The sequence below is a fragment of the Acomys minous genome (genome assembly GCF_964271855.1).
Source record: "Acomys minous genome assembly, chromosome: 13".
Classification (NCBI taxonomy): domain Eukaryota; kingdom Metazoa; phylum Chordata; class Mammalia; order Rodentia; family Muridae; genus Acomys; species Acomys minous.
In genome coordinates this window covers 20,819,341-20,831,245 of record NC_140495.1, presented here as the reverse complement: position 1 = coordinate 20,831,245, position 11,905 = coordinate 20,819,341, and the positions used below count along the sequence as shown (strand labels likewise).

General features: G+C 49.2%; 1 protein-coding gene across 1 annotated transcript in view; it reads right to left on the bottom strand.

Annotated features, from left to right (window-relative positions):
• The window catches only part of EPHB1 (EPH receptor B1), a 441,689-nt gene that overhangs the window by 297,697 nt on the left and 132,087 nt on the right, over positions 1–11,905 (bottom strand). The window lies entirely within an intron of this gene.

The following is an 11,905-nucleotide window of genomic DNA, read 5'->3' as shown; positions in this document are numbered from 1 at the left end:
TGCATGACTTTGCCATATGACTTTTCCAGAGGAGATATGAGCGAATCAGCTATTCACACCAGATGGGACACTAACCATGGATCTATCCTAGTCCATCTTGGGGAACCAGTGAGTTGACTGGGTTGCTTACAGGAGGGGGAGGGGTTCCAGGAATGTGGGTGACTCAAAGGGATCTGTGTCACCCCACTACAAAATGGTGTAAAAACGAAGAGGTGAGAGAGGAAGGTCCCAAGTGAGTAAGTACATCTAATGCTGAAAGGGGGGTCATTTGTGCTTAACAAATACGCTTGGCTCTAAGAGGCACTGCCCAAAAGGGAACAATAGCAACTTCCCCACAGCAGGTACCCGGTTCTTACCCAGAAAACCAGAATAACCAGCATGGCTACAAGAGCCTTAGACTGGGAGGAGATGAGGCTGGGAGGTGGCTAGGACCAAGGAAGACCTGCTTTCTGCACAACCGGGAACTAGATCATGGTGTGCTTAGCACAGAGGAAAGATTCACCAGCTGAGGGCTCAGCCAGACCCAGCTGGTTGACCAGAGGTAAACCTTTCAACTTCTCCAAGCCAGTTTCCTCCTCTGCAACACAGATAAGCTAAAAGTACCAAGTCTGTGAGATAAATGTGAGGACTGAACAGAATTTATACTGGATGCGCCTAAACACCCAAGTCACAGCCTTTGGGGAACTGCTCAGTATGGATACCAGCCCTCTGCTGAGACAGGCTTGGTGGGCTTGGTGCTCGCTCAACGATGTGACACTATCTGCAGCTCTCTCCTGTGTGCCTGGTTGTCTATCCTTGTGTCTATCCACTTCCATCAGGATCATATGCGTGTGTGCACATGTGTGTATGTGTGTGAACCTATGTATAGCTGGGCATGTTGGCCATGGCCCTCCCTCACCAAGGGCAAATGAAGATTGACTTTGCCCTACTCTGGGTAAAGGAGAGTTTCCCTCACAGCTCAGGGACACCCCCCCGCCCCCCAATGCTATGGGTGCCACCACATGACCAGAGAAGGCTTGAGGTCCAGCTGACAGGCATCTTTATATAGCCTGACACATTTCATTCCCCAGGGTCTGCCAGCACATCAGGGAGAGCTCTGACACCGCAGGCAAGCATCTGGTCCACACCCCCCCCCCAAGCCACTGGGCAGCATCGTGGCATACCAGGCCCTGCCTGGAGTGGGGTCCCTAGCCATTATGACAGCTGCTGCTGCTGTTGACACTGCAACAGTGACAAATTCATCCTTCTGACAGGATCCTTTTAAATAATTCACAGGGAGCTGGGGATTAAGACACTGTTTCTCTCTGTCTCTGTTGAGATTTAAAATACCTCCAGCTGGGGGATTTAAAGAGAATATAATGGTCTGGCCCTTTAGGGTCTACCCACCCCCTTTCCTCCTCTTTTCCATTTCCCAAACTCACCCCCACACCCCACCAGTCAGCCCTGTAACAAGAAGAAGGTCCAGAAAACAAGAAAGAAGGGGGGGAGGGGAAGGAGGGGAGCCAGTGCTTGGCTGGTCACTATGGCAACAGTGGCAGGGTATTCAGCTACGATTATCCCAGTACCTCTCACACATGTGATTATCTTAAGCTGTCTATTGAATGTGGTTCGCACTGCTGCCCAACACGGCCTTGTTCGACAAGGCAGGGGCGGGAGCTGCAGGCCCCAGGCCCCAGCTGCCTAATAGAGCTTGACTCAACCCCTAGTGTCACTGATGGAGAGCAGAGTTAGTTCTGGAGAGACTAGTGGCATTTCCCTTTGGTTCGGAGGGGTTGGTGCTCAGAATGCCTAGCGGAGGCCAGCCTGAAACTGGTCCATCACTCTGGGTCACAGGCAGAGAAAATGGGCCTCTCATTCAGTGAGCTCATAGCACATCGGCCATGCTGGCTATCGCCAGCCGCCTGGAAGTATCCTGGAGACAGGAGAGCCAGCCCTGGAAGGAAGGACGGGCTCTTGGCTTCATTCCCATTCTCAAAGTACAAGTGGACTAAATCTGGCCTGGGAAGAAAGATGGTTCTCCTCCAGTCCGCTCTCCCCCTCCCCCAAGTGGATGGAAATGCAGCCACCTATAACCTGCTTTGGGGGTGTACATTTTTCCTGGGACTGTGGCTGCTGGGATTCGGTGCCAGGGTGCCTGTGGAGGCGTCTGATGCCCACTGAGAAAAATTATCTCATTCCTTTGCTTCTTAGACTTGGCTTTGGATTATTTCTACACTAAGGTGCCTTGGTCCACAAACGTTCCTTGAATGACAAGATCCGCTCATCAGTACCCACTAAACACATTCTACCTTTTCCAGTGTCTCTTTGAAAACTCAGCTCCCCGATTTGAGCCCGTTACTTCAGATACTCTCAGGCCAGCACCATGCAGGACATGGTGGGCCACCAGCATCATCCGAGGCTTGCACTTAGACCACTCTAAATATACAAGATCAGCCCAGCCTTTTCTCCACCTGCAGCCCTGCACACATGTGAAAACAGATCCCAATAACCTCCAAGAGTGCCCAGTGTGTCACCACTGGCTCATTGTTGCATAATGAATTAACTGTTTGTACCTAAATCCAAATATAATCCATCACCATTGGCCTTGCAGGATCCAAAGCAGAGATCTCAGTCAGCAAGACAAGTCTGAATCCTTACTCTAAAATCACACTGACTATTCTGTCCCTTGTGACACTGGGACATGGCTTAGACTTGCTCATCCATCATGATGAATCAGGGCCAAGTGCATGGAGGTGAAGACGTAGCGCGTGCATGTGTGCGTGTGCGCGCACATACACACACACACACACACACACACACACACACACACACACGCATGAGAAAGAGAGAGAGAGAGAGAGAGAGAGAGAGAGAGAGAGAGAGAGAGAGAGAGAGAGATCAATTGCTAACACAGAGGCCACCAAATAGCAAAGCAGCTCGCTAAGTTCCCCTCACAACCCTCCCTTTTTGAGTGTCTTCACTTCTGGGTGATGACGACCAAGGCTTAGGGGATGGGAACTGGCCCACAGGTGACCCTCCATCACTGTCTAGGTCCTGCCATCTTCAGACACCACCTGTATCTCCTTCTGGATTTCTGGCCAGGGTTCACAGGATCCTACCTTGTGTTCCACCTAGACTTGCTGTCCTCTGCCTCTAACCCTTTCTTCTGAAATCACCTGTTCCAGCTGTCTCTTTAAATTTGCTTAAAAAAGAAAAAAGACTGACACAATTGGTACTCTCTACAAGTAACCACTCTTTAGGCTGTAGTAGCAAATCTCCTGTTTCACTGGCCTCAAGCATCTATGACTCTTCCTCATCTCCCTCTCCACACCCCTCCAGAGACAGAAGACCGAGAGTGTCTGTGGTCAGACAGGCCTGGGGTCGGTCTCCGTGTTCTGACTTTGAGTAATGACTCTGAGATTTAAGGACACCACTGAAAAACAGAAGAACTGTCACCTACCTTCGAGGTCCTGGTGAGAGTCAGGGATGTGATACATGCTATCCTGGAACCTGCTACACTGTGCCAGTGTTTAACTGATGGTGACCAGTAGCGGTAGGAGTTAATAGAAATCCTGCTATCAATAACAGGGAGTGTTCTTTGGCCTTTATGGAAGAAAAACAGCCTAAGAGAAACGCTGAAGCATTTATCTCCTTCCTACCACACAGCCTAAGCCCCTCTAACAGGAGTCAGTGCCGCCGCCGCCGCCGGTACTGGTCAAAGCAAGCAGTAGTGCCCTGAAGCTTTTATACTTTACAAAAACAAAAGGTAAACAAAATTTAATCTTCCTTGTTACTCTGTAAATAAATGGTTACATCGCTCATGTTATAAATGCAGAGGACCGCGGGTACAGCGAAGTTTAAAAGACCTTAGCACGAAATGGAAATGATCCCAGGACATCAGCTTCCAAATCCTGGGCTTGCGGCTTTAGAAATACAACGGGTGCAAATGAAAGTAAAGTTTCATGGGGGAGCTGCCCCTCTTTCCTGGGGTCCCACACAGAGTCCTCAGCTTTCTTCTGATGACCTTCGTCTGTTTGTTCCTGTGCATCTTCTCTAGGCCTGTGTGTGTGTGTGTGTGTGTGTGTGTGTGTGTGTGTGTGTGTTTTACGTATATATGCATGTTTGTGTACACATATCCATATGTGTACATAAGTGTATGTGCATCTGCATGTGTGGACAGGCCAAAGGTTGATGCCACCTGCCTTCCTCAATTGTTCTCTGCCCTATCTACTGAGACAAGGGTCTGGAGCTCGCTGACTTGGCTGGAATAGTTGGGCAGCAAGCCCTGAGTGTCTCCTGTGTCTGTCTCCTCAGCACTGGAATTCCAGGGACATGCCAAGTCCAACTTTTTGCATGGATGTTACAGATCCAATCCCATACCTTCATGCTTGTGTGTCAGGAACTTGGCTGACTGAGCTTTCCTCCCCAACTCCTCTCTTAATTCCTAATTCAGCATAACCTTCATAGTCACTTCACTCAGACCTCTCATCTGAGTCGCTGGGACTCGAGGCTGGACGAGCTAGCTGATCCACTCTGTTTCATGCTGGCGCAAAGCTTCAGGAACCCTGTTTTCCTCCAATGTCCTAAGTGGCCCTTGGCTGGCAATCAGTCCTCAGGCTACCATGCCATCTGCAGAAGAGTTTCAGGGCTGGAAGGACCTTTCCACAGAGGGCTTGAGAGAAAACCAAAGGCACCTATCTGTCCCAATCAACATGAGTTAAGCCTATTAGGGTGCAAACCAGCAAGGCCTGGCCTGGGAAAGGGGCACCTACACCCCCACCTGCCTGTGAGCTCCAGAAACTTGACAGTTGGAACCACTCCAGCAACTGCTTCTCTCTGGGGCCCAAAAAAAGGGAAAGATGGGTTTGGGTGAGCTCTGGAGTTTTGGGACAGACCTAATAGGCTGATAAATGGCTCTCTGAGGCATTTCTAAGGGCGGGAAAGAAAATCAGTGTGACTTCAAGATCTGGAAAGCCCCAACTCCCAAAGTTCCTTCCTTAGTCTAATAAACTAGAGATAAGGCTCTCTTAACACACTCACCCCTCTCCTTTAGTATGCATGCAGCACGCGTGCGTACACACACATGTGCGCGCGCAAACACACACACACACACACACACACACACACACACACACACACACACGTCCTTAGCCCAACTCTCTTCCCCTGAGGCTCCACCTGGTGCCCACCAGCTTTTCCACCTCACCAGACCTCTTGGCCTCTTCCCTTAGAAAGCAGATCCTGAACTTTCTGGATCACCCTCCATCTCCTGGAGGAGGCTCTACCTCCCGGCTCTAGTCTTGAGCTCCCCCCCCATCTTTGCCTCCCCCCCCCCACTCCCCAATGCCTTTGTCTATCACTGTCTCTGTCAGGCAGGTGATTTTAAATTTCCATTCCTAAAAGACGCATATTATATAAAAAAAATGTTTTAAGTGCCTCGGCTGTTTTGCTCCTCATTGCTTCATAAAAGTGACATTAATAGCCAGGGAAAAGCTCGGCTGAGTGCAATTAGGGAGGATGTTTCAGGTATGAAAGCTGTTTTGAGCCTGCTAATGTTTCCTAATTACAGGCCTTTTGGTAGAGAGAGAAAAAGATAAAGAATGGGTGGGAGACACAGGGTGGGGAGCCCTGACTTAGCTCAGTGGTTTACCTGAAGAGGGAAGAGGAGGAGGGAGGAGGAGGGAGAGATCAGGGGGTCAGAGGCCACCAGCAGTGGGCTGGCCTCTCTTGCCTGAGAAAGCCACACTAATTCCTGGGTAACAAACAGCTAAGGAGAGGATTCCATTCATGGCTCGCACTGTGAGAAAAATAAAGCCTTTCACACACTGAGCTCGATTGAATTCCTCCACCTCATGGGCTACTCAGCTTGAGCCTTTCCGCGATTCATATCTGTCGTTTGTCCTGAGCAGGCATCTCATTAGTTGTGCCCTAGAAGATCCGCCTACCAGAGGCTAAAGGGCAACAGGCCACTGTTTAGCCATGTGAAACATCAGCTGTTCCTCATTTCAGTGCCCTCAGCAGTAAGATGGAGCCAGGGAAAGGCCAGTGGTTGGGCCACACAGGCTTCTTCTACGGAGTTAAGTGTATTTGTTTTAAAAATAAGTTTATTTGTTTGAAAATTTCTCTTATTTGTTACCTAATAGCCTTTCTGGAATTGATGCCCGAGAGCCACTTCTTCCTTCCCTACTGTCCTCAAGCTTCCACTGGGCCCTATCTCAACACTGACTGTGAGTAAAAAGTACTCTGTCTGAGGGTGGGTACAGAGTCCAAGCCAAGCCAGTTAGGCCCAAGTAGAATAAATGGCAGAGCTTCTGCTTAAAGGGCCATCATCTGGAGTTTCTTCTTTCTTGCCGTATAGTTGGAAGAGGCTAAGGGACAGGAGCTGCTGCAGACATGTGACAAAGAGAAGGCGCAGAATCCAGCCAATACCCAATTCTGTGGGAGACAAGCAAGTGAAAGGGGCGGGAAGAGATCGTAAAGAAAGGATAAAAGCGACAGGTGAGGGATGGGGTGTTGAGGAGGATCAGCTCACCCCCAAGATCTAGACTGTTCCAAGCTATAGCCCCATGCCACCTGGACCATCCAAGCTATGACCTAGGCTGCTTCCTCCAAGACTGGTTTGTGTTTTTCTGCCACTGTCACCAAAAGCCCTGACTAAGGTAAAGTGCATGTTGAGGGGAGGTGCCAGTCTGACTCAGCCACCAGGCCACATGCCCTCCTCAGACCAACACACAGTAGAAGAAAGCACAACCAGCCCCACCCTCTGCCCTCCTGCTCCTGGCATGTCTCCAAAGTCAAACAGGAGGAGTTCCATTCACAAAATTTCACTTGGACCTACCCCTAACTCAGCTCAGGCATTTCCGTCCTAATTAGCAGGAGTGAGTCATCAAAGTGAGAGAAGAAAAAAAAAATTCAGCCCTCCAGATGCCTGATAATAGGCTAGTATTTTCTAAGTAAAGGCCAAAGAAAACTTCTTTACCTACTCTACATCCTGGGTGATGCTGTTACCCAACAGAGCAGAGGAGGTGAGGGAGTCTACAAGGGCAGGCCCTGATCACATCGGCAGGGATTAGCCAAGTGGGACTGTGAGAAGAGAATTGATGCCATGGCCTGGGGCCTCGGCTGCTGCTCTACAGGCTTGACACCCACTGGCCCAGAATTTTCTTTGGCCTTGAAGGAGACAAGCAGTTACTGGAGTGGCTTTCTCTGCTTGGGTGTTCTTTTCCTCAGTCCCGTGAGAGGCAGCTGGCAAGAGTGCCTTGAGGATGAAGGACATAGCCCAGCTGCTGAGCAGCCCCAACAGTCCACATCTGGGCAGCCAGATAGTGAGTGTGGGAAAGGCCCTGTATGAGCCTGCAGCTTGTGCAGGGAGTTAATGGCCAGATGTAGACTTTTAGATGGGAGTCTTTCCCTCCTCAGCAACCGGCTCCAGAAGCTTAGCACTTAGTCAGTTCAAGAATCTTCCCAGCACACTTCAGAAGTGCCTAGAGAGGCCTTGGTGGAACTCATTAACTTCATCTGTCCATACACAAACACATATACACACACGCATGTGAATCTATGCAGGCATATACGTAAACAATTAAATATACACGTGCATTCAGATGCATACACGTATACACTGATACACATACAGAAATGTAAAGATATATAAATGGGCATGCATTTCATATACATAGAAATATGCATTGCATATATAGAGAAATATGCACATATACACAGATATACACACATAGACACACACCCAGACACACACATATACAAATATATATACACATATATATTTATATATACACACACACACACACACACACACACACACACCCGGACATATATACATATAAATTATATACCCAAACACAGAGACATATAGGTGCATATATACACACACATATACAAATGCATGCATACAAATATACATGCATATTTTACATGCATATTTAAATAGTGTTAAAATAGTCAACTCCACATGCCACTGGCTGTGAGGGTGATTCTGAGAGGCAGCATAGATGCCCGTGGAGTCTGAAAGCCCACAGAGAAGTCCTTGAAGAGGAAAACTTACATAGGCATTCACTCTTAGAGATTCACATCTCAGTAGACACGGGAACTGACACAAAGAAGGCTATCCATGGTACAGGAACAATAGCAGGTGAGGCCTGCCCAAGCTCTTCGGGAGTAAAGAGACTTCGGGCTTGGATTTCCAACAAGGCAATTGAATGTGCCCAGTTGTCAAGAGGACCCAGATTTGCCTCTAACTGATTGCAGCCAGGTCTAGAAAAGAAAGGTGCCTTCTGGGTGCCCATTCCCCTATATCAGGCTCACCTCAGAGGTAGCATTATTTGCATTGCTAATTAGCTCTCTGTTGACAATTGGCTATTGCAAGGCCTATACCTAACTCTTTGTCATGCTACAGCAAACCTGCCCTGGCATCTCTTAGTGCAGAGCCCTGGGTTATAGATGCAAAGAAGTATCACATATCCAGCTGACAAACATTCCTGGTGCCTGTGCCCTGCTAGGCTGGCACCAGGGGCACGGGCCAAAGCAGAATCATGCTTTGGGCCTTGAAACATGGGCAAATTCTTTCCTTATGGCAGTCTGTAAGAGACCTGTGCTGTGATCTCCAAGCTACAGTAGGAGGAGCACTAAGGAGGGTCCCAGTGGGTACAGAATAGAGCTGTTACATGCAGGGCACAAGGTCAGGGAGAAAGGTAAAAACGGAAGGCGCTGGGCAGCACCTAGATACAGGACTGACTATGGCCACCATAAAGGCCACCACTTACAAAGTAGTGATTGCCCACCTCACCACTGCTCAGGGGTTCTACACTGCAGGGGGGCTGACAAAGGAAGGGTCTTTTCAGCCTAAGAAGGGGGTACTGGAAAATCTCACAGGGGGTATCCTCAAATAGCCACAGTCCTTTAGAGGGAATTCAGCACACCCTGGCATTGTCTATTTATAATGTAATTTTTACCTTTTCCCTCTGTTTACCAGGCAGCATGTGATTTTGATTACACAAAGCCTTACATTAAAGGTAGAGTGCTTAAATACCAAGCGGTATTTAAGCATAAATATGTTCTGACTTTGACATGCAACATTCAAGTCAGCTTCCTAACAACAGAACAACAGTACAAATGGTGTGTGTGCTAGGTGTGGGTGGTGAGCCAGGCAGTTCTCAAGCACAACAACAGAGGTACACCGAGAGCCACATCAACCCAAGAGTCGCTCAGGCTTTCTCTGTGGAGCCCAATGGGCCACCATGTGCTGTGGACAGCATCCATTGCAGGGCCAGCTGCCTCCCCTCTTGGGAAGGACAGGGTGATCCCTCCTCAGGACAGGACAAACCTATTCCGTAGTTCCCTTAGGCCTTACATCATGACCCCACCCAGTTGCCTTCTGCAGCTTGATTCACTGATGGCTTACTGACTACAGAGAGATGATTCAAGTGGCCTGTATCCACTGTCTTTTCCACTGGGTCCCAGGTAGATACGAACCACCAGCCATAGCTTTTTAGCTTCTCCAATGGCTTAAGCGCCTCTAGGTCTGCAGTCTACCTTCTCCCCGGGCCTAAACTGGACCTCATTACCTACAAGGGCTGATCAGACAGACGACCTGACAGTAGGCCAGAAGCTTCTGGTCCCACTCTAGTCACAGATGCACCCACACACCTGCTCCCTGGCCTCCTTAGGACTCCCTCTGGTCACAACAGTTAGTCCATAAGATGCCAACGGCCTCCCGCTGCCCTCGGATCCTCCACCATCCAACCCCCACCATTACACCTGTACAGAGCAGCTGGCGATACAACCGGTGTCATAACTCCTCCAGGGAGAGCCAAGCAGGGGAAGGAGACCCTGGAGACAGGCCCAACACAAATGCACAGCAGGCCTTCACTCACAGCTTGGTCCTAGCTTCAGCCACATTCCTTCTGAGCTTTCCTGGCCTGGCAATAGGTCAGTAGCCGTTGATGTAAATGTTCTCCACCTCCTGAAGTTTCATGCCTCAAACTTCACTGTCTAAAACCTCAACCCCTACCTCAGACAGAAGGTATGGGGTTAGCATAGATCCCATTTCATGGCTTCCTTCAGCGACCTAGAGCACACTGATCTTTCTAGATACCTTGATCTCTGTCCTTGGATTTCAAAAGAATAAAAACTGCTCCCGTCCAAGGAAAATGTGTCCCCAGTCTTTCTGGTCCTCCACGTCCCAAACTCTTCACCACTCTTTATTGCCAGTCTCCCTCACTTTACCTCCTACTGACATGAATTAGTTAATCTCTGTTTGTTGCCACCTACCCTGGCACCTTTTAAAACCATCCTTAGGTCACCAACAGTGTCCTAGCAGCGAGACATAGTGGTACGCTCTGTACCCAGCAGCCTTTGCCTCTCTTACATCCGCTTCCTCCTTAACACACCCTCCCCTTAGTGTCAATAAAGGGTCCTCTTCCTCTTGGCTTCCTCCTACCTCTCAGGCCACTTCTTAGGCCTCATCTTTCAGTGTCTGACCCCTCAGTGCAGGTATGTAGCCAGAACACTTAGCTGCCCACCCCATGGTGGTGGTGGTGACAACATTGAAGCCACATCGTGCACTTCCACCTCACTTGAGTGGAGCCCTATGAGGTCAAATGCACCTCCCCAGAAGCACTTCAAAGGCAGCTTGTCACAGCTGAGCCTGCCTCCTCCCACGCACTGTGCTCTCTCTTCCTTGTTGTGTCTCCTCTCTTGAAGAGTGGCGCCAATGACACTTGTACAGTCAGAAACTTACAACAGCAATACATTAGGCCAGCTTGTGGAGCAGATACAGTTTCTGGTGGTGGGCAAATACACCAGATTCTATACCCCAGAGGTCATGATGTGGCTAGAAAGCAGGCTGATGAGTTAGGCAAGAATCAAACAGTAGCCTAGAGAGGTATGAATGCTAAAATGGTGTTGGGGGTTGCTGTGAAAACCTCCCTGATACCTAGACCTGGGATGGAGCAGGAAAGGGCCCAACAGAACTGGGATGCAGAGGAACAGTTGAGGGCGGGCCAAGTAAACAGAGGACTGACAAGGATAAAAGATTCAAGAGTCGCTCCTGATCTGAAGCCTTTGCTGTGTCATGGGGTAGCTGTAAGCCTATGGATGTGGGTGAGAAAAGGAGAAGGCTGGGGGAGGGGAGCAGTTCTACTTGGGCTGCACTGAGACAGACGAGTCCCTGAGCATCCAAAGCAAGATGTGAAGTTGGACATGAGACTCACTGGCGAGTTACTAGCAATGGCAGCCTCTATGCAGGTTGACAACAGAGGGAGGGGAGAAAGGAGCACAGGGTGGAAGCAGGGATTCTTTGAGATATCCCTCGCAACATAGGCCAAGGACCAGCCTGACCATCCCACTGGCTGCGATAAGCCAGACAGGCTCAGCAGGTTCTTGGAGCATCTGTTGACTATGTACCTGCCTGTAGGATCCCTAGAAGAAATGCACTGAAGGTGATGCACTAGGAACTAGCAGGGTGGGGTGGAGAGACAGGCTGTGAGCAGGCCAGACAGCTGCCATCTCTAAAGAGCACCGCTTGACTTTGAACGTCTCCCTCATCTTCCTTTGGGAAAGAGGGAATGTTCAAGAAGATAGGTGTAAAAGAAAAGGAAAGAAAATCAAATCAAGAAATCAAGGAAGGGAAATCTACAAATCACACATGGTCCTTGTAAAGACATGCAAGCCAGCCAACAATTATGTGATGTATAAAAAGGAACAAACTTTGGCTATTCGGGCATCTTAGGATAACCTAGACTGGTCATCTTGTCAGCTTTGTGCGAAGTCCCAGATGGAGTGGGCTTGTTTCTCCTAGTTGCTCACAATATTTCTAGCAGCATTTGGACCTGCCCAGGGTGAGAAGCCTTTGCTAGGTCCTCACTTACTGTTCTGGGGACTGCTAGCTTCATCACCACCCAGGGCATGG